Source organism: Hordeum vulgare, chromosome 5H, assembly GCF_904849725.1.
Source record: "Hordeum vulgare subsp. vulgare chromosome 5H, MorexV3_pseudomolecules_assembly, whole genome shotgun sequence".
In the NCBI taxonomy this organism is placed as follows: Eukaryota; Viridiplantae; Streptophyta; class Magnoliopsida; order Poales; family Poaceae; genus Hordeum; species Hordeum vulgare.
In genome coordinates, this window is record NC_058522.1 from 217900076 (window position 1) to 217926535 (window position 26460).

Here is a 26460-nt window from a genome sequence, read left to right on the forward strand (position 1 = left end):
TTTGCCTTCATTGGGCTAGCAGCCGGTCGGCCCAGCCTCAGCGCAGCGCAACCCCATTCTGTCCCGGTTCGTCCGAACACCCTCCTGCTCCCTCTAGACAGCATCTTCCTCCTACAGCAGGAGAAAAGATTGCGCACCGTGAAGCGCCTCACAGATGACGAGGCCATCCCGTCTCGTTCCCCTCTATTCATGCTCGACGTCCGTGCATGAGCCCTAGGGTTTCTCGATTCCAGCACCACCCAGGGGCATCTCCCCTCCCCTCGTGTTCCAGCCCCAAGAGGTCGAGTGGAACAAAGTGTGCCCCATCCCCAGCAGCCTTTGAGCCCGCTCCCGAGCCGTCGCCATCGAGTTGTTTGCATCCGCGTCACCCTCTTATTCCTCTACGCTGGCGAGGGAACGTCAAGGCTGAGCTCATCTCCGCTGGTCTAGCTCCCGCTTCGGATCTTCTCCGCCCCAAGCACGCCGGAGGTCGGAAGGTCCCTGCCGTCGATTCTACTCGCTTTCGGCATCATCCTCGTGTCGAGAAGGCAGTGGGTGAGCAGCTCTCCCATCCCCGGCCTTTCCCGCATCGCTAGCTCCTCGTAGACGCCATCGCACTCACCTCTCCATCGTGTTCCCCGCGCTCCGACGAACTTCTGAAGAAGTTCTTTAGAGGGAAAGCCTCGGCTTTCTTGCTTCATTTCCGCTGCTCCACTGTTCCAGCAGGGGCATCCGCATCCGTAGCCCCTCAGCTCTCTACCGCTCTCGCGTGCAAGCCCCGCTTCGTCCCTCGTCCTAGCCTCTGTTGCCATGGCCGAGCCACTCGAGCTCGGGCTCGAGGCCCCCGCAGCCGCGCATCGTAGCTCTTCGCAGATATAAGAATGGAACCCCCACTTGTTATTTTGTTTTAGTTTTATTTTGACTGTTAGGTGTGTTTTCGAGAAGCTGCTGTTTTTGGCCATCGCCAAATCTGGCAATGCCATTTTTGGCAGAGCCCAAATATGGACATGCCAAATTTGCCATATGCCTATGTTATAACTAGGTGTGTGCATTTTCGTTTTATGTTCGTGGCAGATTTTTCTACGGTAACATAGGCTTGTGATATACTCCCTTCGTCCGGAAATACTTGTCCTAGAAATAAATAAAATGGATGTATCTATAACTAAAATAAGTCTAGATACATTCATTTCGAAGACAACTATTTTCGGACGGAGGGAGTATGATTTTGGGGTAGAATGTCCTAGGAATCAAATGGTGGCATTAACCCTGATGTTGCACCCTTTGGAGAACTTATGAACATGAAAGTTGTAGTGTGTAGGGAGTACTAGCCCCTCGTATTTTTCAATACCATGAAAAGCTTGTCTATTTGTGGGGTTTCTTGCTCTCGACATGCCATACCAATAATGTTGTTTTTGAGATATGTTGACACATGAGTAATTGTGAAAACTATTTCAAGTTGTTGTGTTGCCATGATGATTGCCATGTATCTACAAGTTCTTTGTGTTGGTTCTTTGGTGTAATTTAAAGAGCTTGTTTCCCTGTGTCAAATGGTGCCATCACCTTGCCAAATTAGCTTTACGTCTTAGCTATTCATCGTGTCAAACATGCCATGTTGATGTAAATTGTTGTGAATTCACTCTGTGAAATTTGACTACGTCTTAGAATGTGCTATTATTATCGTGCCACGTTTAAAGGATGCAACCATGAATTCTGTGCAGTTTTAGCTCATGCTTAGTGGGAGTGATTTGCAGTAGTTGTTGCCCTATATCACCCTATTAAGTGCAACAATAGTGGCGCAGTGGTACCGTGCTAGTAGGATGACCAAGAGGTTTCGGGTTCGATCGCCACCCCCTTCTGAGCCCTCGTGTCTTTCGTGTGAATTAATGCATCCTCACTACTTTTTTGTTTTAGTTTTATTTTGTCTGCTAGGTGTGTTTTCGAGAAGCTGCTGTTTTTGGCCATCGCCAAATCTGGCAATGCCATTTTTGGCAGAGCCCAAATATGGACATGCCAAATTTGCCATATGCCTATGTTATAACTAGGTGTGTGCATTTTCGTTTTATGTTCGTGGCAGATTTTTCTACAGTAACATAGGCTTGTGATATATGATTTTGGGGTAGAAAGTCCCAGGAATCAAATGGTAGCATTATCCCTGATCTTGCACCCTTTGGAGAACTTATGAACATGAAAGTTGTAGTGTGTAGGAAGTACTAGCCCCTCGTATTTTTCAATACCATGAAAAGCTTGTGTATTTGTGGGGTTTCTTGCTCTCGACATGCCATACTAATAATGTTGTTTTTGAGATATGTTGACATATGAGTAAGTGTGAAAACTATTTCAAGTTGTTGTCTTGCCATGATGATTGCCATGTATCTACAAGTTCTTTGTGTTGGTTCTTTGGTGTAATTTAAAGAGCTTGTTTCCCTGTGTCAAATGGTGCCATCACCTTGCCAAATAGGCTTTACGTCTTAGCTATTCATCGTGTCAAACATGCCATGTTGATGTAAATTGTTGTGAATTCACTCTGTGAAATTTCACTACGTCTTAGAATGTGCTATTATTAGTGTGCCACGTTTAAAAGATGCAACCATGAATTCTATGCAGTTTTAGCTCATGCTTAGTGGGAGTGATTTGCAGTAGTTGTTGCCCTATATCACCCTATTAAGTGCAACAACAGTGGCGCAGTGGTACCGTGCTAGTAGGATGACCAAGAGGTTTCGGGTTCGATCGCCACCCCCCTCTGAGCCCTCGTGTCTTTCCTGTGAATTAATGCATCCTCACTACTTTTTTTTTAGTTTTATTTTGTCTGTTAGGTGTGTTTTCGAGAAGCTGCTATTTTTGGCCATCGCCAAATCTGGCAATGCCATTTTTGGCAGAGCCCAAATATGGACATGCCAAATTTGCCATATGCCTATGTTATAACTAGGTGTGTGCATTTTCGTTTTATGTTCGTGGCAGATTTTTCTACAGTAACATAGGCTTGTGATATATGATTTTGGGGTAGAAAATCCCAGGAATCAGATGGTGGCATTAGCCCTGATGCCATTTTGTTGATTTTGTATGAATTAATTCTTACACCCTTTAAAGAACTCATGAACATGAAAGTTGTAGCGTGTAGGGAGTACTAGCCCCTCGTATTTTTCAATACCACGAAAAGCTTGTGTATTTGTAGGGTTTCTTGCTATCAACATGCCATACCAATAATGCTATTTTTGAGATATGTTGACATATGACTAAGTGTGAAAACTATTTAGAGTTGTTGTGTTGCCATGATGATTGCCATGTATCTACAACTTCTTTGTGTTGGTTCTTTGGTGTAATTTAAAGAGCTTGTTTCCCTGTGTCAAATGGTGCCATCACCTTGCAAATAGGTTTTGCGTCTTAGCTATTCGTCGTGTCAAACATGCCATATTGATGTAAATTGTTGTGAATTCACTTTGTGAAATTTCACTACGTCTTAGAATCTGCTATTATTATCGTGCCACGTTTACAGGATGCAACCATGAATTCTGTGCAGTTTTAGCTCATGTTTAGTGGGAGCAATTTACTGTAGTTGTTGCCCTATATCACCCTATTAAGTTTCATGCCATTGAAGTTGTTGTAGGGTAGATTTTTATTGCTACAAACATGCCATCATGTTAAAACTGCTAGTGTAAAACTGAGAATTTCACTAAGTCCTAATCTGATATATATTTTTCCATGTTATGAGCTTCATTTCCATTGATCCATGGAGATATACAGGTTGTTGTTAGTTAGGTGTTATTTTACTCTTTGATAGCTTCATATTCATGTCTTGTTTGAACTTGATGGGTGGATGTAGTTGCTAGTTCTAACATGATCAAAGTGGTATGTTGCTGGTTGTGGGCAGATTGGGTGTTCAATTGTTTGGTGCCTTGTGTGAGTTGTGCTCCTTTGATTTTGCACATACTTTAGGTCTATATCACCTAGAATTTTGTGCCCAATCCAGTGACATACTTGGACTGCCAAGAAATTTCCCATAGCCTCTCACAAATTCTATTTCCAAGAGATCGGTAACTCGGTTTGCGATGTTCTTTGTATGCATTTGTATTGTTTTATCGTGATGCATCCATTTTTTCTATTTTCATGCATTCCCAAATAATTAATCTTGAGCTTATGTACAGAATGGTAACAACTAAATAAATGCATGAGAAATATGACTAGTGTATCATTGTCATGCTTCTTTCATACCTACGCTCATAATGCATGAGAAATATGACTCATGCATCATATTCTCTGAAGCATTGTGCCTTGTTGTGTGTTCATGTGGATGTGTATTTTTATTTGGGTAGCATCGAGTGCTAAGAATGAGGAGGAGGAGCCCGTTGAGAATGTTCCTGAATAGCAAGAGCTTTATCCCTTAGAACAAGTGTCACGCAAGATGATCGTGACCTTGATATTGTTTCTAATTTAGTTATGCTTTGATGTGTTGTTTCCTTTGCTATTTATCGCTTCCTACCAGCTAAATATCAAGCCTCGAAACATTTCCATGAAAATCCTCTAACCCTCCAAATTGTAGAAAACATTGATTGGCTAAGTTAGCGCTTGCTCAAACCATCTTATACCATTGCTAGTTGCAGGTGCGGGTTGATCCATGTGTTAACATGGACCTTTTGAATATCATCCTATTACTGCTCTTTAATTTCATGCACATATATACTTGGTAAAGGCGTAAGGCTTGGCCATTTACTCAGTGTTTTGTTCCGCTTTTGTCGCCCTAGTTTCGATTACCACTTTTATGTTCCATATTCAGTGCTCCTAACACGCATGGGGTTATTATGGAGACCCCCTTGATAAATCATTTTGGTTCAAAACTTGTCTCGCAAGACCCAACTTTGGTACTCCATTTGCTAACAACTTAATAATTAAAAAGCATAGGGAATAGCTACCCCTAGGATAATTAATCAACCCCCGGGCCAGTGCTCCTCATGAGTGGACACGTTTCCCATCTATACTCTTCTTTTCCGATTTCCATCGTGAAGTATTGCATATTGAACAAACAGGAGCCTTGTCATGGTTTTTCCAGAAGAGGATGCAATCATGTTCACATGCATGAATACTAACCTATCCAAGTCTAGGCATTTCAGCGGTTTCTTAGCTTCATTATAGTTCTTCGCTAGTGAGGACCCTTCATGAAAAGCATTATTAAGTAGATCTAGCAGCAGGTTAAAACTTTTATCTGACCATCAATCAAGCAATTAGACATGAAGTGGTCTAATTATGAAACATAGTTTTGAGAACACCTTACACCCAGGATATAGCTCTTGATGAGAGTCATTTTGTAACTTTTGAAGAGCTTCTAAATATGCATATGTCTGCTTAGAAACTATGTCATCTTTGAAGTCCCCCTACGTGTCTAAACCACCCCCTATGTCTTGAAGCCAATCAGAAATGCCATCCTCTTCACGTTACTCATCCTCAACCTCATTCTCATGAGCGTTGGGAACATTCAAGAAATAAGAACTAGATTCTCCATGAATAATCCAAGTTTTATATCCATGGAAAAACCCTTCATATACCAGATGCTCATGCACCTCTGTTTCATCATTCCAATATGAGATTGAACAGTTCTTACAAGGATATAATATTTTGTCTTCGGATGAATTACTAAATGCAAAGCTTAAGAATTTTTCAACCCCTTCCAGATACACATTTATGTGCCTACATGTTATATAAATATACATATGCATCAGATCAGATGTAGTTAAATAATTGCTAAGCACCCTATAACCGCTAAAATTTTGTGTTATACCTACGCTCATCCATCCACCTTTTGTCCATGATGATTGCACCTTCACAAAGGATTCACACAATACTAACTAAAATGTAGAGATTCGGAATATTGATGCTGCTGCAAAAATAGGAATTCACTATGAACATGCATATCAAATAGAAAAAAGACATAAAACATGGACATTGAGCTCCTAAAACATGGTCAAAATGAACAACAAGTAGCTGAAAGTCTGTAACTTACACAAACCGTGGAGGTGGATCCTTGCAAGTGGTGGTGGTCGGTGCAGCAAACGGCGTTGTTGCAACTAAAAATCAGCTGACTGCTCGGCTGCTTCTCCTTGTGAGTGGCCTGGGATGGCAGTGCTGCTCCTTGGCACAACAAACAGTGTTGCCACTCGTGGCGAGGAGGACGACGATGCTGCTCCTGAAAGGGTGGTGCGCAACATGCTATAGGGATTTGGCATCGTTGCTCCTAATTTGAAAGTGTGGTGCATAGCGGCCTGTGGCGGACGACGTTGTGTAGGACGTGATGGGGCGGTGGAGCAGTCGGCCAGAGGGGTGGCACGGTTAGTCGGCGCGGCGACGCAGTTGAGACAGCGGCACGGTGGGTTGGGTCGTTGGCGCGTTGTGTCTGGGCGGCGGCAGGGTGGGTCAGGGCGGTAGCATGGTGGTTCGGGGTGGCGGCAGTATCGGGGCATGGCGGCGGCGCTGTGGGTTGGGCGGCGGCGCTATGGGTGTCTAGGTCGCGGGCTCGGGGGTGAGAGAGTTGGGGATTTGGGATAGACGGTTTTCCGCGTGCCTTTTTTTCTCGGAAGATAGAGCGCGGATGGCTCTTTTTTCTGCTTGCATGGCACGTGGATGGCTCTTTTTTGGCGCCTATTTTCGGGTGTGGCCAGAGGTGAATAACGCTGACACTTCTACTATTCCCACAAACCGGCGACCCACGGTCCATCACAAAATACACCATCTACCGACAGAAATTACGTCGGTTGTTCTATGGAGTACTGTCGATGGATAATATGTCATGTGGTTATCTAAATCTCACATACTATGTGTCGGTACGGTTTGGGACAAAAAAGTGTCGGTGATGATGTAGCATCGAATGTATGTCTAGAGGGGAGGTGATTAGACTACTTGACAAGATATATTTTTTTCCTTTTCCCAATTTTAGTTGAGTGGCGGTTTTGGCAGTTATGGCTTGTAACACCCTGTGTTTAGCTTTCCTGACTAACTAACTTATTTGAAAAATTAGGACCAATTAAATTTTTTGTGAATGCTTGTGATGCTTGAAGTGACTGTTGTTTGCTTGCTTGCTTGTATGCTTCTGTTTGATTCTCAATAATTCATGTTACTCTCAAGACTCACCTCCTTAGCCCAGAACTCGTGCCTAATGATCATGCCATGTGTTTAGGACCAGAAACTATTTTTTACCAAATATTATTTTCACCAAAAAACATTTGTTTTAATTAAGCTTTCAAAACCCCTAGGATGGGATTTGTACTACAAGTCCCCGAGTTAGGGAATTTATTTGCAGCAATTATTTTATTTAAAATCCATTATCAAAATGGCTTACCAAAATTACAATATTATTATTTTAAAAGTTATTTTACTATTTTATTTAAATGCCTTCCTGTGAGGCCAGGAATGGTCTCTTATGAAGGAAAGTTATTTTTATTGCTTTCAAAATATTCAAGAAAATTTAGGAAAACTCAGTGGACATATATATTCCATATATATGAGTTTCAACACATGGTCATGTTCAAAATATTGGGCAAACCCCTTCAAAACCCTTCCTGCTTATTTCAAGCTTTTGGAATATTTCTATAACAAGTATTCTCCATAAATTCCACTAAAATTCTAGCATGTCACATATGATATATGTGATGATCTTGCCAAGTTTCATCTCAATCCAAGATGATTTGATTCCCCTAATATTTCTAAAACCGTATGTGTCCAGATCCAAATTTGAGCAACTCTACATTGTCAAGTATCTCCAATTGTTCTCAACTTTGGTGGACATGTTATGATACTCCAATAATGCATACACACCAAGTGGTGCATCAAGGAGAATAGAAGAATTTGTATCGAGCCCCTCAAAACCCTCTGTGTTGATTTCTGACTTTGGGAAGCTTTACATTAGAAAGTTTCTCCAGTTGACCCCAAACTTTTTGGGCATGCCTTAATGCTCAAAAAATGCCCCCACACCAAATAGTGGATTTGTGGGAATTGATTTGAATAGCCTTGTAAGCGGAAAGCCATTTCTGCCCATTTCATGGTTTTTCCAAGTCTACATTGGAAACCTTCTCCACCAAATCCCAAATTTGGCGTCCAGGCCTATTTTGTTTCATATCCATTAAAGTCCATCTAGTTGCGTTGACACTCATCAAACACCTTGCGTGCATTCACTTTATGGGCTACTTTGGCCCCTTCCACTTTAACCCTTGAGCTCAACGTTCTACCACAGCTTCATATAGTTACAGTTTACCTCTACTAGCATTTCCATGGCCACTGGTCAATTATTGGAGAGAGGCTCCATGTAACTACTTCTCATTTTCACCCTTGGATCACCATTTTTCCACCTCTTGCCCCACTTCTTCTTAAGACAAAGCCCCCAACTATTTCCAGAGGGTACCTAGCATCCCAATGCATTGTTTCAAACCAAGAGATGGCATGCTCATGTGGAGAAAATGAGCAGCACATCTACAAGTTCATCCCTGGCTGGAATATAGCTTTGCACAACAAGTACTAGCTATCCTCCCTTGCTTGAGCTGAAACCGTGCACTGGTGTAGTCCTTCCATACTAGATGCTCCTAGACATGGCTTCACCCCAAGACTTCCCCTCGCAAAACCACTCTTGCTAGCCCCTAGTTTCCTGTTGCAAACATAATCAGAGTCCAAACCCATTCAAACCAGCTTCACAAGCTACCAAACTCTAGAGTCATACTCCTGCATGTATGCCCTACTTGTAGGACATCCTTGACTGGTCAAAATGCTACTTTAGACATAAGTGGCCATGGTGGCCACCTGCTTAGCATGCAGAACTGGTGCTCTGCACCTTAACCTTTCCCCACAGCCTAAACCTAGAAGCCAAACCTTGTCTCATCTTGTCAAAGCCCCTCCTTTTGACCGTTCCAAGCATTTCCATCAATCAGCTAACTTCCAAGCTCCCTCTACAGCGCGTGGCATCCATGCACCAGGAGCATCAAGAGAGCTCCCGAGCTCTCTCATGCTTCCCCCTCTCTTATCTCCTCACCCCCAAGCACTCTGTCTCACACTCAGCTCCTCCTCCCTTCCAGCAATCTCCTGAGCCCCCTCTCCTCCTCTCGAGCTCTCTTCCCTCCTCCTTGGACGGCTATGGCTGAAGCTCTCATCGGGAGCAGCTCTAAATCTGGGCTCGCGAGCTTCTCCTCCCTCTCTCCCTGGTCCATGGTGGACCCTGCACCTTCATGGTCTCCTCCCTCCTCTCTCCCCTCTCTTCCAATGGCCAGGGCGCCCTCCTCTGCAGCAGCCGAAGCGGGATCCGCCGTGGCCCAGTCCTTGCTCGCCGTCGCGGTTCCCCTGCGAGAACGGGACCCCCAGGCCGACGCGACGCTTTCCTCCAAGTGCGTCGGTGGCCGGAGCAACTCAAGGGCCGGCCTGAGCCGCCGGATCTTGGGCCTCGCCTCCCCTGGTCGTCCTTTGCCCGTGCAGGAGGTAGGGGATGCACTTGGTGAACGGGCCCCGCTTGTAAGCTAGCTAGGGCCGAGGCCCACCTGATAAGTGGAGCCGGGTTCCTACATCTACGCCTCCCCTCACGGAAGGCGGATTCCCGTAAGGCGACTTCGTCGTAGCGGCCTCGCATGCAGCGGAGCCACTCGGCTGTCCCGAAGGCCTATCTAACGCCTAGAGCGCATGATAGCCTAACTCTGGAGCCCTCCTTTCCCCTTTTTATTTATCAGTCAACTTCAAAAATCTATATTATGTTCATCTGAGGTCCCAAAAATCAAGGGCTATCCAAATATGTGATTTGCACATTTTTGAAAGCAACCTTTCTATGGTGTTTTTATTTAAATCCAAATGTGGATAATTTAAACCCCACCTTGTGAAATTCCTAGAGGATCCAAATCAACTCCAAATGGAGTGATTCCAAATTCCATAGCCTTCTAATATTATATCCTATTTTTGAAGCCTTGATCAACATTTTTCTGTGACATATTTCTGTTGCAATAAATAAATAGCTGCCTATTTCTATTTATCCACTAGTAGAAAATCCCTAGTATATTCACATCAACTCCAAATCCAATGAAACCACTTCCTAAATATTTCTAAAATTATTCTGTGTTAAATGAGTGCCTCCACTCATTTTTATCATAATATTTCCTATGAGCTTCATAAAGGATCCCCTACTCCTCCTCTCATCCATTCAAAAATCCATGATGGTCCAACTCTCCCTCGCAAGCTCGAGGTATTTTTCTTAAGACCGGAGAGGTCCAAGAAAAATATAAGTTATATTTATGTAGCACTTTTATTTCTTCTTACCGTGTGGCTTACCGTGGTTGTTTCCGATGAGAGTTGACGGAGTAGATGGAGTACTCAGAGTTGGATCGGAAGACCTCGAAGACCCCGACAACTTATGAGAGCAAAGGCAGGCAGCCCTTTGACCATGACTAAGCATATGTTATATTGCATGCTAGTGTAGAAAATATTTCCGTTGTGTGTGATCATAAGTATTCGGTAAATCATTGAAGTGATGTTACTGATGGCTCCTCCGGAGCACCTACATTGAGCTTGCATTACAGGAATTAGCTTCTTTGCCGTCTGCCATCACAGATGGCAAAGAGGCAATCCTGGACGGCAAGGAGGATACCACAGACGGCAAAGAATCTCACGGCCGGCAAAATTTCTGCGTCAGCCTATGACGGCATTGTAGCTTCTTTGCCGACTGTCTCCCCATAGCGGACGGCAAAGAGCTTTGCCGTCAGCTTTTCATAGGAGCAGTCGGCAAAGTGGTCGAGACTGCAGCAGACAGGCGTTGCCTCCGTTAGGGGCTAACGGAGGCTTTGACATCTGCCTCCCCCCTCTTCTTTGCCGTCTGCCTCCCCCCTTCTTTGCCGTCTACCTCCCTCCACTCTTTGCCGTCTGGCTACCCCTCCCCCCTCCTCTATGCCCTCTTCTTTGCCGTCTGCCCCCCTGGAAGCAGACGGCAAAGATACTATATGGCCAGCTGCTACTGCCCAGGTTGCACAGCTGGGCGCCACGTGGCACCTTTGCCATCGGTCAGCTGACGGCAAAGGCCTTTGCCATCAGCTGGCAGACGGCAAAGAGCCTATATTGTCACATTTTTGTTTATTTTTTCTATTTCACAGCACATATACATATAATCCATAGGACATATTTGATAAATAGGTCACAACACATATATGATATACATATAAAGCTCATCAATGCCATTTGTTCATCAACGTACATCACATATATCAAAAGAACCAACACATACAAAGTTTCAACCATATATACATACATATAGTTGCACATATATTGTTCATCCATATATACATATACAAATCGTTCCACATTGTTCATCAACTCAAATACAAATGGAAACTAAAGCACTCCAATGCCAGCTTCCATGCATGTAGTACATCCAATGTGCAAAATGGGAATAAGAAAGTCAGAAGACGAAGAACAACAACATATATATGACAAATAAGCTAAATTGAAGAAGAAAGAGAAGAAGCAAGAAGAGAACAAGGAGAAGAAAAACAAGAAGGAGGAGGCGGAGGAGGAGGAGGAGGAGGGGAAGGGGAAGGAAAAGGAGAAGGAGGAGGAGAAGAAGAAAAAAGAAGAGAAGAAGAAGGAGAAGAAGGAGGAGAGAAGAAGAAGGAGGAGAGAAGAAGAAGGAGAAGAAGGAGGGCTCCTTCTCCTTGTTCTCCTCCTTCTCCTTCTTCTTCTCTTCTTCTCGTCCTCCTTCTTCTTCTTCTCCTTCTCCTTCTCCTTCTCCTTCTCTTCTTCTTCTCTTCTTCTTCTTCTTATTCCTTCTTTTCATTTCTCCTCTTCTCCTCTTCTTGGAGCGAAATTAGCTAACTATGTCTTTTTGAAGCTGAATGGGCTAATTATGTTATTATAGAGGAAAACAAGATAAGTATATAATATTAATGAGATAACCAAGGTTCTTATGCCATTTTGAGCTTATAATGTCTTTTAGGAGCTAAATTGGCTAATTATGTCATTGTTGGGGAAATTAAGGAAAGGAGAATATGAAAGAGGAGAAGAAGGAGGAGGAGGAGGAGAAGAAGAAGAAATAAAGAAGAAGGCGGAGAAGGAGGAGGAGGAGGAGAAGGACTAGAAGGTCCTTGGCCTTCTCCTCCTTCTCCTCCTCTTCCTCCTCCTCCTCCTCCTCCTTCTTCTCTTCTTCTTCTTCTTCTCCTTCTTTCTTTTCATTTTTCCAATTTATTCTCCTCTTCTCCTCTTCTCCTCTTCTTGGAGCTAAATTATCTAACTATGTCCTTTTGGAGCTAAATGGGCTAATTATCCCATTTGAGAGGAAAACAAGCTAAGTATACAATATTAATGAGCTAACCAAGGTTCTTATGACATTTTGAGGTTATTTTGGCATTTTGGAGCTAAATGGGCTAATTATGTCATTGTTGGGGAAATTAAGGCAAGGAGAATATGAAAGAGGAGAATAAAGAGGAGGAGGACGAGAAGAATAAGAAATAAAGAAGAAGAAATAAAGAAGAAGTAGGAGAAGGAGTAGGAGGATGAGAAGGACTAGAAGGTCCTTGGCCTTCTCCTCCTTCTCCTCCTCCTCCTCCTCCTTCTTCTCTTCTTCTTCTTCTTCTTTCTTTTCATTTTTCCTATTTCTTCTCCTCTTCACCTATTCTTGGAGCTAATTAAATTAGCTAACTATGTCTTTTTGGAGCTAAATGGGTTAATTATCCCATTTTAGAGGAAAACAAGCTAAGTATATAATATTAATGAGCTAACCAAGGTTCTTATGCCATTTTGAGGTTATTATGGCATTTTGGAGCTAAATGGGCTAATTATGTAATTGTTTGGGAAATTAAGGCAAGGAGAATATGTAAGAGGATAAGAAAGAGGAGAAGAAGGAGGATAAGAAGAAATAAAGAAGAAGGAGGAGAAGGAGGAGAACGACTAGAAGGTCCTTGGCCTTCTCCTCCTTCTCCTCCTCCTCCTCCTTCTTCTCTTCTTCTTCTTCTTCTTTCTTTTCATTTTTCCTATTTCTTCTCCTCTTCTCCTCTTCTTGGAGCTAATTAAATTAGCTAACTATGTCTTTTTCGAGCTAAATGGGCTAATTATCCCATTTTAGAGGAAAACAAGCTAAGTATATAATATTAATGAGCTAACCAAGGTTCTTATGCCATTTTGAGGTTATTATGGCATTTTGGAGCTAAATGGGCTAATTATGTCATTGTTGGGGAAATTAAGGCAAGGAGAATATGAAAGAGGAGAAGAAAGAGGAGGAGGAGGAGAAGAAGAAGAAATAAAAAAGGAGGAGAATGAGGAGGAGGAGGAGAAGGACTAGAAGGTCCTTGGCCTTCTCCTCCTCCTCCTCCTCCTCCTCCTCCTTCTTCTCTTCTTCTTCTTCTTTCTTTTCATTTTTCCTATTTCTTCTCCTCTTCTCCTATTCTTGGAGCTAAATTAGCTAACTATGTCTTTTTGGAGCTAAATGGGCTAATTATCCCATTTTAGAGGAAAACAAGCTAAGTATATAATATTAATGAGCTAACCAAGGTTTTTATGCCATTTTGAGCTTATTATGGCATTTTGGAGCTAAATGGGCTAATTATGTCATTGTTGGGGAAATTAAGGCAAGGATAATATGAAAGAGGAGAAGAAAGAGGAGGAGGAGGAGAAGAAGAAGAAATAAAGAAGAAGGAGGAGAAGGAGGAGGAGGAGGAGAAGGACTAGAAGGTCCTTGGCCTTCTCCTCCTCCTCCTCCTCCTCCTTCTCCTTCTTCTCCTCCTCCTTCTTCTCCTTCTCCTTCTCTTCTCTTTCTCTTCTTCTTTTTGTTCTTCCTTTTCATTTATCCTCTTCTCGTCTTCTTGGAGCTAAATTAGCTAACTATGTCTTTTTGGAGCTAAATGGGCTAATTATCCTATTTTAGAGGAAAACAAGCTAAGTATATAATATTAATGAGCTAACCAAGGTTCTTATGCCATTTTGAGGTTATTATGGCATTTTGGAGCTAAATGGGCTAATTTTGTCATTGTTGGGGAAATTAAGGCAAGGAGAATATGAAATAGGAGAAGAAAGAGGAGGAGGAGAAGAAGAAGAAGAAATAAAGAATAAGGAGGAGAAGGAGGAGGAGGAGAAGGACTAGAAGGTCCTTGGCCTTCTCCTCCTCCTCCTCCTACTTCTTCTGTTCTTCTTCTTCTTCTTTCTTTTCATTTTTCGGTTCTTTTGCCCAATTTGTGCCATGTCATGTGTCTGGCTGTCTCTTCGACCATCAAAAAAACGTTGAAGTCTTGGTACGATTGGCATATACCGAAGAACACTAACTGCGATTTTGGTCTGCCTCTTCTCACCCATACCGTTGTCTACCACCAGATACCTGCAAGACTCGCAATTGGGACAATAGTCCAAGTGTGCATACTCCTTCCTAAATAAGACACATCCTTTCTCACATGCATCTGTCTTCTCATGGGGCATCTTAAGTACATGAATTATTTTGTCCGTCTAGTACAGGTTTGCAGGCATGACATGGCCTTTGGGTAGGAAGCGTCCAAATAGTGTCATCATCGCGTCGTAGCATTCTCTTCCCAAGTTGAACTGACCCTTCAGAGCCATTACTTGTGCAATTGCATCCAGCTGACAGAGCTCAGTGTGCTCATGGAGAGGACGTTTTGAAGGCTCCAACTTTTCATAAAAGGCCTTTGCAGATTCCTCCATCTCATCTTCCAAATCCCGAGCATCATCAAAGTCTTGCACCATGTCTTCGATCCCGGTACCAGCTCGTCCATGCGAGGACGGACCACCTCAGCTCTTGTGCGTTGTATAGACTCACCATGAAATGTCCACACCGTATAATTAGGCTTAAATCCCTCCTCTGCAGGTGTTTAATCATTACAGCCTTTGTCGCGAGGACAGAGGAGGAGGAGGATTGGGCCAATAGTTTCTTTCCTGGCCATTTGCGAATGCGGCTTTCACAAATTCCTTTGTTTTAACGAACCATTCTTTCGTCATCTCTTTCTGACTAGGGTGACCGGTATACATCCATGCACAATCACTCATCTTGCCTAGCTACTAAAGACAGAAGAAATATATTTACATATAATTTAGCATTTATATTCTTCGGTTAATCAGGTTCGCCATTTTTATTACGTCCATGCAACCTACACGCTAATAGGTAAAGATAGGTCCTAATCCCACCCGAGTATGTGTAGATTGAGTTTGTTTTCCCATGCTGTGCTCCGGATCCACCGCAAAATTTCGGCAGCACCTCCCCGCTGTTCTCCTGATACACGTCTCCACAATAAATAGAGAGGACGTGCATCCGGAGAACAACAGGGAGGCACTGACGAAATTCCGCATCGGATCCAGAGCCAAGCATACGGGAAAACGAACCCAATCTACACATACTCGGGCTGTCCATGGATAATGTTGGACAAGTCGAAAGGATGGTGGTTATAAATATGCAAAGACATGCATATTTATAGATGTCTCCCTTTCGAACGGCAGACGCATACTGGTCATGCATACTGATAAATTAATCTAATTACCAAAATATAGAAAGTTTCATCCTAAAACCGAGCCACAATAAATGATGGGGCGGGGAGGAGATGAAATTTGTACTGACCCACGAATGCAGTGGCGGAGCTCGTACAACGCAGGGGCAGGTCTTCGCACAGCAGACCTCACAGCGACGAGACAACTATCACATGTAAATCCACCCGATCAACACAAATATTCTAATTATGTCCTTTTAGAGGAAAACAAGTTAAGAATATAATATTCATGAGCTAACCAAGGTTTTTATGCCATTTGTAGCTAAATGGGCTAATTATCTCATTGTTGGGGAAAATAATGTCAGGAGAATAAGATAGAGGAGAAGAAAGAGGAGGAGGAGAAGAAGAAGAAGAAATCAAGAAGAAGGAGAAGGATGAGGAGGAGAAGAAGGAGGAGAAGAAGGAGGAGGAGAAGGTATTCTTCTTCTCTTCTTCTTCTCTTCTTCTCTTCTTCTTCTTTTATTCTTCTCCTTCTTATTTTTGTCTTCTCCTCCTCCTCCTCCTCTTCTTCTTCTTCTTCTTCTTCTTCTTATTCTTATTCTCCTCCTCCTCTTCTCCTCTTCTCCTCCTCCTCCTATTCTTCTTCTTCCTATTCTTTCTATTAAGCTAACTAACTAACTAACCTAACTAACCAAGCTAACTAAACCTATCGCTAAACCTAGATAGCAGTAAACAGCAAAAAAATAACAAAAATAGAATCTACCACTAAGTAATTAAAAAATAATCTAGCTACCACTAATTAACAAAACAAAATCTACCACTAAACTACCTACTAAATCTACTAATTAACTAACTAAATCTACCAACTAATTAAACTACTACTTCTTCTTCTCTTCTTCTCCTTCTTATTTTTTTCTTATTCTCTTCTTCTCTTCCTCTTTACTTCTTCTCCTTCTTACTTTTTCTTCTCTTCTTCTTCTTCTTCTTCTTCTCCTTCTTATTTTTTTCTTCTCCTCTTCTTCTTCTTCTTCCCCTTCTTTTTCTTCTCCTCCTCATCCTCCTCCTACTCCTCTTCTTCTTCTCCTCTTCTCCTCCTCCTCCTCTTCTTCTTCTTCTTCCTCCAAATAACTAAATAACAAGAGGGTGGGGGTGGATGGGATTACCGGCAATGTTGGGGCTGCGGGGGCGGCGCTGGGGCCTGCGGGGTAGTGGCTGGGCCGGCGACACCGGCGGTGGGGCTGCACTGGCGGCACCAGGGGCGCCGGGGGTGGGGAAGCGGGGGCGGCACCAGTGGCACCAGCGGCACCGGCGGTGGGGGTTCGGGGGCGGCACCAGGGGCACCGGGGGGTTGTGGGGTTTCGGGGGCGGCACCAGGGGCACCGGGGCGGCGCCGGGGTTGGCCGGGCGACGGTGGTGGCGACGTTGTGCGACGGGGGAGGAGAGAGAGAGATTGGTCGTTTGGGAGAGAGAGAGAGGGTCGGGGTGGGGGCGGGATAGCCGTTCCTAGATTTACCTTCTTTGCCGTCTGCTGGCAGACGGCAAAGGGGTCTATACTCTTTGTCGTCTGCCTCTGGCATCTTTGCCATCAGCCCGCAAACGGCAAAGAAGGGAGTAGTTTGACCTAAGGTTCCCCCGGCCAGATGAGCTTCTTTGTCGTCTGCTGGCCCCTTCTTTGCCGTCTGCAGCAAACGGCAAAGAGTTGACTGCTGGCAAAGACCTTCTTTGCCATCAGCCAGTTCTTGGTCGTCTGTTTTGCTGAAGCTGACGACAAAGACACTCTTTGCCATCAGCTAGCAGACGGTAAAGACTAGGCAGATGGCAAAAAACTATTTTCTAGTAGTGTTGATCCTATCCCCTATGAGGGTCATGCTAATATCATGTCGACAAGTAGAGCTAAGCATAGTATCATGAGCATGATGATGGTTATTATCAAAGGTTTATAAAAAAACCCGTCGGGTGCCACTAATGTTCGAGGGTGATGATGAGTTAGGTGGCCACTTTTGGTGAAGTGGTGCACCGTTTATTTGTGTGAGTATGGTTTCGGTAATGGGAATAGATTTATGATGTGTCGACCGTCCCAACCTTACATGTACGACCATGTTACCCCTTTATGGGACGGGGCTTTGTTGATTACTCTAGTCGGTGCTAGGAAAGAGCCACATTACTAGTGGCGGAAGTGATGTGTGGTCACTCTCGTCATGGGGTCGTGCCAGGTAGGGCGACTATGTCGTTTTTACGTGTTCCAAGCACACCGTTTGTCCCCACATGGATGATACTGTCCAGAGTTGGTGCTCGTAAGACGTACATCATGTGGGCTTGGTACCAATCGAGTGGACCTCTTTGTCTAGTATCATCAGGGGAAAGGCATTGATCGGTTACTTACCTCGGGTACGTTATATACCGTGAGTCGTGGATAACACGGAAGTTTCCCGGATCTCGTGGGTCCATCGTACTACCTCTACAGAGTGTAAAACTATTCGAATAGCCGTGTCCAAGGTTAAGGACAGTTGGGTAATCCTGCTTAAACTACGTCCAGTCACTTGCACATAAACAAAGTGTGTGTGTGTGTTTAATGGAGTTATCTGAGAAAGAGTGGATATGACCAAGTTTGGTGACTTGGCATATCGGGAGAACCCGGAGTGTTCAGCCCATAACAGATATACTGATATATGTAACATGTTCTTCTAATTACCATATAGCTTATGTTACACATCCATGAGCATGTTTCTTTACAGTTAAGATGCTATCCACCGATACAACATATTGCTTGTTATTCTAGCAATGGCATTGTTCATATCATGGGTTGTTTGCGAGTACATTCAAAGTACTCATTGGCTTCCACTGGTTATTTCGTTGACCAGGTATGAGAGAACATGAATTGGTGAAGAGTAACTCGGTAACGTTCTTGCAAGCTTAGACGCTTCCCAGTCAGAATTTTTTGTAGGTTAAGGCTGATGGCATGGGTTCATGCTTTCGACCAATATTTCCGCTATTGGTCCAGTTTGATGTGTTGGCCCTCAAGGCCCTATATATATAAGACTAGACCGCAATGGTCATTTTTTGTATCAAACGGTATGTATGGATGTAAAACTATTAATATTCAATATATGTGTGTTCGGTGAGCATTGATCTCTGGGATCACTGAGCACATTCATTCTGTGATCTCGGCTCGTAAGTCGGGATCCCCATAGAGCTGGTATCAAAGCCATCCTGACTATAGGAAGCCCTTAGTTAGCACAGACGTTAGTTAGGACAAAACTATTTTCCAGACCTTTCAAAATTACTTTTAAAACCTCTATCTTTCTCACCTCTCCTAAATTTTCAAAAGAAGCAAGGTTATTGCCGTAACACTTTCAACCGTATTCTCGGACACTCCTCATCTGCTTCTTCAAAACTGCAAATAGCCGCTAGCACCCTTATGCCTGACCACAGGATTACTAAAATCCTCGTGGGTAACTCGGATGGAAGCAACCTTTCCAAGCGACCACCCATGTGCTGAAGGGCAAGGATGACAACGCTACGACTAGGCGACACCAATAGACGTACCTCCATAAGGAACGAGGATATCAAGACCACGAATACGGCGACACCCTCGGCATTGTTCCGGAGTAATGCCACCTTCACCTACGATAATCAGGACGCAATGTGTGCAAGACCATGATCTGCATCGCTAATAGAGCGACCCTGTCAACATTAAGGTTGTGTTGACCACCACCGGTGGATGAGAATCTCGCCATTTGGTCTGCCTCACCTCAATGAGCAGGAAAACGGTTCTCTTCATCCCCCGCTCTAGGTGTCGATATCGTGATCAACATGAATGACGGGTCGGAACTCTACCATGACTTGCTGACGTCATTGCATAAAGGTCGTCCCCTTGGGACTATCGACGCCTTGGAAGGCAAGAAGACAATGGAAAGATTATGAAGACAACAGAAGCCCTATCAATGACAGCCATGAGGAACAACCTTCGTCGGCAACTCTCCAATGAAGAAGTCACCAAGAATTCTTTCAGCCCAACCCGAGTCGTTCGGCGAGCAGCAACAACAGACGTGGCAACACCATGAGGATATCCAGAAGACTCAGCAGACTCCTCTTTGGGACGCGAAGCAAGCACGACTGTCGAGTCTGAGAACCCTAGGGTAGGAAGAGTATTAATCCCTTATACGAAGTCGAGTGAGCGAAATGGTTCGGATGGGACCACGTTGTGTGCTGCTTGTTTTGTCGTTTGTGCTTTGATATAAGTCGCACTTTTTCTTTAAGCAGCAAGCATGCGGTTATATCACCTGCCTCGTCTAAATGTTTGAGTTGACTTTCCCAACACTTGTTTGATTGCACTCGCACTATAGCACCATTAGGCACTCTCCTCTGTACTACTACCCTCCCTCTCTCTCTTTCTCTCTCACCCTTCTCGACAACTGAAGACCACAAGACAAGATGCACCAGGGATCCACTTCGATGAACAACTGACACTAAAGACACTGACTATGCCGTGCTTAACCATACGTAGACCGTAGGAGTTATGCATTCCCTCAAGATCAGAACCCTCCCCTAACCCAACTTAACCTCCCCAAGCCTTTCCAGCTCAATTTTCTGGTCACGTTTCTAATACACGGATTTTCCAGAACACCCGTAGATCCCCGTTAAACCCCTGTTTTGCACCGGGTTCCTTATGGAACAAGTGATCACGGTGAGCGAGTATCCCTCATTCTCAAACTAGCACCATAACCCTAATGCCATAAGAAGGACCATTATCTGATATAAGAGTATTAGACTAAAGATTGTTGCGATGATGATAGTTGTCTTGAGGATATAACTAGACTTCTTGGTGGATCATTAGACCCTTATAAAGGTAGGTGAACTTGGTTGGACAAGTTGATATAATAGCACAACCTACATGTTCCTATAGGAAGTTTTGATTCAGTATGACAATTATGATCACGAGCGATAATTGTTGGTGGTATAACTGACTTTAGCAAGTAGTTGACGTGATTTGATGCTTTTACCATAATGACTTGGAGTATTGAGAAAGCTTTCTTATTGGACTTGAGTTTTATTTTTAAATAGGTAGTCCCAATAGACTATTAATTATGTATGATGCCACATGGTTCGGAGTAAACTAGATTTAGCCCGATGATCTCGATCATGATACCATGTTTCTCGGTGGATAACGAGTGCGAATACTTGTAGTTGTCGAATTGATTTACGAACCTATGTTGATTGGCCTTAGAGATTCGATGGCCATCATATTGGAAGTTGGTGGTTATATTGTGACGTAATCCCTGCAGTAATATGTAAATTATGAGGACTCTAAGCGATTATGTAGAACCCCATCAATATTGGATTGGTAGGAGTGATGGGTCCAGTGATGATCGACCGGATTGATGAACCACTTGATCGGATTAGTAGAAAGAAACCGGATCTTGGATTGAAATAATACATGTTTCCTTTATATAGAATGCAGTACCCTGTCCACTTGATGATCAAGCTGGACATTTGGATTTGTAGAATCCCAGTTCAAGCTTAGCGGCTTGTATGCCTCCCTGAGGTTCCCGCGTAGGGACGCATGTGCAATGTATGTTGTATGATACTTGAGGTGTTAGGGTTTAGTCGTTCCCTCAACCCTGGAGTTGACTAGCATGAGAGTTGTGGGGTTGACCCATGTGAGATGGTATCTTTAATGAAATAGGATGATTTTGTCCAGAGTTAGAGGTCGGACTAATGGCATCTAAGGAATGTGCTTAAGAATAAGATGATAACTGTTCACCCACATCCTAAGTTCCTTGAGACCCTAAAGCTTCACCCAACCATAAGGTGGTTGGATTACGACCATGGAAAACGACTCTAAGTCGTTGGAATATGGTCAGTACTCCGCCTGACCACCACCCATCATGTCTATGATGAACATGGGCATGAAGGACTAGGTCATGATGGACCACAAAACCCCTCGGCCAGCGACCACCCATAGCAAGTCCCCATTCTCCTCACCTATCTCATCAGCACTGTGCTTATGTCATGCTTGGGGAAAATATGTTGTCATCCTCACTGATGACATACTTATTCACCCAATAAGAGGAAGAACACCTTAGTCTTGTTTGGACGAGCCCCAGGAACGCCGATTGCTATGCCTCTCGAGGGTACAGTGTTATCTCGAGAAGGTGGGTTTCTCGAAGCAACCCCAAGAGAGCAAAAGTCTATCCTACTCAAGTCAAGATGAAGAACAGCCATGGTTGGGAACCCACGACAATGATGTAGAAGCAGAAGACGTCAACCACCTATCCTGCAACGACTACATCAACGATGCCAAGAAGCCTCAACGAATTAGGACGATGAAGCCCTTGGAAAGAGAGAGAATCAGACGGCCTCTTATCGGTCCAAACCAAGGATGAGGATCCTGATCAGATCATGGTGAAAACCTGCAAATGGTGATTCACCCGCTTGCCGAGCCGCAGACCTTGGGAGTGGATGACTGGTCTATACTCTTGGGTAGCCAGCTCATCCAGGACCCTCGCAAACCCCCGATATGGTAGGAACTATTCTGGACCTTGACTCTTCGAGCTTAGACTCATGGGCGAGACCGAACCCAGACCCTTCCACGACAGGCTTCGAAGACCCCTGCAACACCCTCGAGGATGAAGACCACCTGCGACCATAGCTTGCCTTCCTTAAGGGAATCAAGGACTTTCCCTGTCAGCAGGGAACTATGCGAAGACCTTGACCGTACGTTCTAACACGAGATCTAGATGTCACTAACCGGCATGGGCAGCCCCAGGACCAGAACCTAGACACACTGTCTTGCCACGTATTCCTACCTTGGAATGCACTTGCAAGCCAGAACCTTGCATGAACATAGTACACCAAGCCCTTGACCCTCAGTCAAGCCTAACTTATCGCCAGAACCTACTGAGTAAGGCAAGGACCTATGGAGCATTCGAAGTTGTATCATCAAGCACCTCAAGACCCACAACAACAACATGGGGACATGAAGACTACCTCCGACTCAAGATTTTGTACCTCTCCAACCCCTAGCCTAGAAATCTCGGGGACGAGAGTTTCTTAATGGGGTAAGGTGTGTAACACCGTGTGTTTAGCTTTCCTGACTAATTTACTTATTTCAAAAATTAGGACCAATTAATTTTGTGTGTGGATGCTTGTGATGTTGAAGTGACTGTTGTTTGCTCGCTCGCTTGTATGCTTGTGTTTTATTCTCAATAATTCATGTTACTCTCCAGACTCTCCTCCTTAGCCCAAAACTACTGCCTAATGATCATGCCATGTGTTTAGGACCAGAAACTATTTTTGCCAAATATTATTTTCACGAAAAAGAATTTCTTTGAATTAAGCTTTAAAAACCCCTGTGATGGGATTTGTACTACAAGTCCTCAAGTTAGGGAATTTATTTTGCACCAATTATTTTATTTAAAATACATTATCGAAATGGCTTACCAAAATCACAATATTATTATTTTAAAAGTTATTTTACTATTTTATGTAAATGCCTTCCTGTGAGGCAAGGAATGGTCTCTTAAGAAGGAAAGCTATTTTTATTGCTTTCAAAATATTTAAGAAAATTTAGGGAAACTTAGTGGACATATATATTCCATATATATGAGTTTCAACACATGGTCATGCTCAAAATATTGGGCAAACCCCTTCAAAACCCTACCTGCCATGACAAGTTGACACCTACCATAACAGGGATGGCGGCTCCTACCTCCCACCTCCTACACCGGTGACTCCATGGCGATCTGGATTTCTAGCCGGTGTGCATCTCTCTCCCTCCGCTCATCAACTCTGGTGCACTCCCACGATCCCATACATGCTCTTTCATGGCCTGCATGGTGGCTCCACGTTGGATCTGGATTTTTCACCTAGTGCGGCTTCTGCGGATGAGGTTTTCTATCATTCTGGGTTTTCTGTGCACCCGATGAATCATCCTCGACCTTTCATCATGGTGGTATCTTTCGGTCGTCACGCTTTCCGTCTCTCTGAGGATTCAGTAGCTGCGGCGCTGGAGTCTATCATTGGGTGTTCGGCCATTGATCTTGTGGTCACTAAAATCACGGACTCGGTTTTCTCCTTCAAGGTTTCTTGCAAGCAAGTTGGTTTTCATATTCTGGCCTTGCGTTCTTATAAGTGTTCAAGTTTTAGTGCTTCTTTCATCTATGGGGCAATGGTGGCCCGAATTGGCGTCGGGAATTTTCTCTATGGAAGAATCAGTGTGATGCTGAATGCATCTTAGTTAGCCCATCTAAGAGAAGGGCAGCACTAGGTCTGAAGGCAATGCATTCCAGACCTACAAAATCATCTTTTAAATATGGATCATCTACCCTCAACAAGCTATCTTTTGCAACCCTCCAACAGTACGAGGTTTGCAAAGGTTACAGGTGTCCTGTAACCCATGATGAGCTTATGACGCTTCAAGATGTTGGCTATTTTGTTCCTCAGCAGGAGAATGTTATTATCAGTGCACCACCGCTGGTTGAAGTCCGGTGGACGATGGAGACGCCGCACATTACCTTCGGAACAGTTTGTCGGTCGGTGTCACCCTCCGTGTTGTCCGGCATTCAAAATTCAATCAGCGAAATTAACGGGATTTCTTCCTCTCTTCGTGCAGATTCTATCCCCTCCCTTTCGGGCGGGATTTCGAATTCTTTCAAACTAGCATCGACCCAGGGCTTTGACTGTGGGCCTCTCCCTGATCAGCTTCAAACTAATGGGCCATCAGCAGCCTCATCCTCAAATGGACCGAATATTCCTTCCTCGCAAGAGGCCCATCAGCTATTTGATGATTTTATTAATGGCATGGTTCAGGAGATATTTTCTTGCACGATCTGCTCGAATCGTGGGCATCTAGCTCCCAACTACACGGCTTCGCCGATATGATCTTCTTGCGGCAGGGTGGGCCATACCAATTCTAACTATGCTTTTTTTATTTGTGATAATTGTAATACTTGGAAATATAAGAGCCCCACCACCTCCCATGTCGTTGATTTCTCGGGAACCTCTGCTAATCTTGGGGAAACCGCGCAGTCTGTTGAATAGTTCCTCCCAGTACCGTTGCACTCATCACCTCCGAGGACTCCATCTGAGCCACCGCCATTCATGCCACCTCCTCTTGCTACACTCCCAGACATGGCCAACTTTGATCTAGACACTTAGCGGTATGTGTTGGAAATATGCCCTAGAGGTAATGATAAAATAGTTATATTTATATTTCCTGTTTCAAGATAATCGTTTATTATCCATGTTATAATTGTATTGAATGAAAACATAGATACATGTGTGGATACATAGACAAAACAATGTCCCTAGCAAGCCTCTAGTTGGCTAGCCAGTTGATCAAGGATAGTCAAGGTTTTCTGACTATATGCAAGTGTTGTCACTTGATAACTGGATCACATCATTAGGAGAATCATGTGATGGACTAGACCCAAACTATGAACGTAGCATGTGATCATGCCATTTTGTTGCTATTGTTTTCTGCGTGTCAAGTATTTATTCCTATGACCATGAGATCATATAACTCACGGGCACCGGAGGAATACCTTGTGTGTATCAAATGTCGCAACGTAACTGGGTGACTATAAAGGTGCTCTACACGTATCTCCGAAGGTACCCGTTGAGTTAGTATGGATCAAGACTGGGATTTGTCACTCACTGTGACGGAGAGGTATCTCGAGGCCCACTCGGTAATACAACATCACACACAAGCCTTGCAAGCAATGTGACTAATTGTAAGTCATGGGATCTTGTATTACGAAACGAGTAAAGAGACTTGCCGGTAACGAGATTGAAATAGGTATGCGGCTACCGATGATCGAATCTCGGGCAAGTAACATACCGAAGGACAAAGGGAATGACATACGAGATTATATGAGTCCTTGGCACTGAGGTTCAACCGATAAGATCTTCGGAGAACATGTAGGATCCAATATGGGCATCCAGGTCCCGCTATTGGATATAGACCGAGGAGTGTCTCGGGTCAGGTCTACATAGTTCTCGAACCTGCAGGTTCTACACACTTAAGGTTCGATGATGTTTTAGTATAGTTGAGTTATATGTATGGTTACCGAATGTTGTTCGGAGTCCCGGATGAGATCACGGACGTCACGAGAGTTTCCGGAATAGTCCGGAAATGAAGAATGATATATAGGATGGTTTCATTTTGTCACCGAAAAGTTTTGGGCAATTCTGGCAGTGTACCGAGAGTGACGAATGGGTTCCGAGTGTTCATCGGGAGGGGCCCACCCACACGGAAGTGTGCCCAGTGACCCTAGGGTGGCGAACCAGCCCTTAGTGGGCTGGTGAGGCTATCCCAATAGGGCCATGGCGCCGCAAGGGAAAATACCAAAGGAAAGAAGAAGAAAAAAAGGAAAGTGGGAGGTGGGAAGGAAGAGGAGGACTACTTCCTTCCCAAAACGAATTAGAGAAGGAGTCCTCCTCTCGACATCAGCCGGCGCACCAAGGGTCTCCTTGAGCCCCAAGGCTAGCCCCTCCCCTCCTCCTATATATACTGGTGGTTTTAGGGGTTTTGAGACACAACTTTGCCACGTGACACTCAAACCTATACCACGTAGTTTTACCTCTAGATTGGATTTCTGCGGAGCTTGGGCGGAGCCCTACAGGAGTAGATCATCACCACCACCGAAGCGTCGTCACGCTGCCGGAGAACTCATCTACTTCTCCATCTCTCTTGCAGGATCACGAAGGCCGAGATCGTCATCGAGCTGTACGTGTGCTGAACACGGAGGTGGCGTCCGTTCGGCGCTAGATTGGAATAGATCGTGGGACGACGGTGATTTGAATCACGAAGCTGTACCACTACATCAACCGTGTTTCTTAACTATTCCCACTTAGCGATCTACAAGGGTACGTAGATCTAATCTCCTCTCGTAGATGGACATCACCATGATAGGTGTTCGTGTGCATATGAAAATTTTGTTTCCATGCAACGTTCCCCAGCAGTATGTCCGTCCAGGCCATCACATCATCGACGGCAGCCCCAACCGACTCCCAAGGACGTTAATCACGCTGGCTATCCCCATTGCCCTCAGACATGAAT

At 44.2% G+C, this 26460-nt stretch overlaps 1 long non-coding RNA gene across 1 annotated transcript; it reads right to left on the minus strand.

The window, feature by feature from the left end:
* Positions 1-5617: 5617 nt before the first annotated feature.
* Positions 5618-6362, minus strand: LOC123397956. The gene is made up of 2 exons (XR_006610052.1): positions 5972-6362; positions 5618-5848 (listed from the first exon to the last, which is right to left on the minus strand). It is a non-coding gene; the product is annotated as an uncharacterized LOC123397956 (long non-coding RNA).
* Between the last annotated feature and the right edge of the window lie 20098 nt (positions 6363-26460).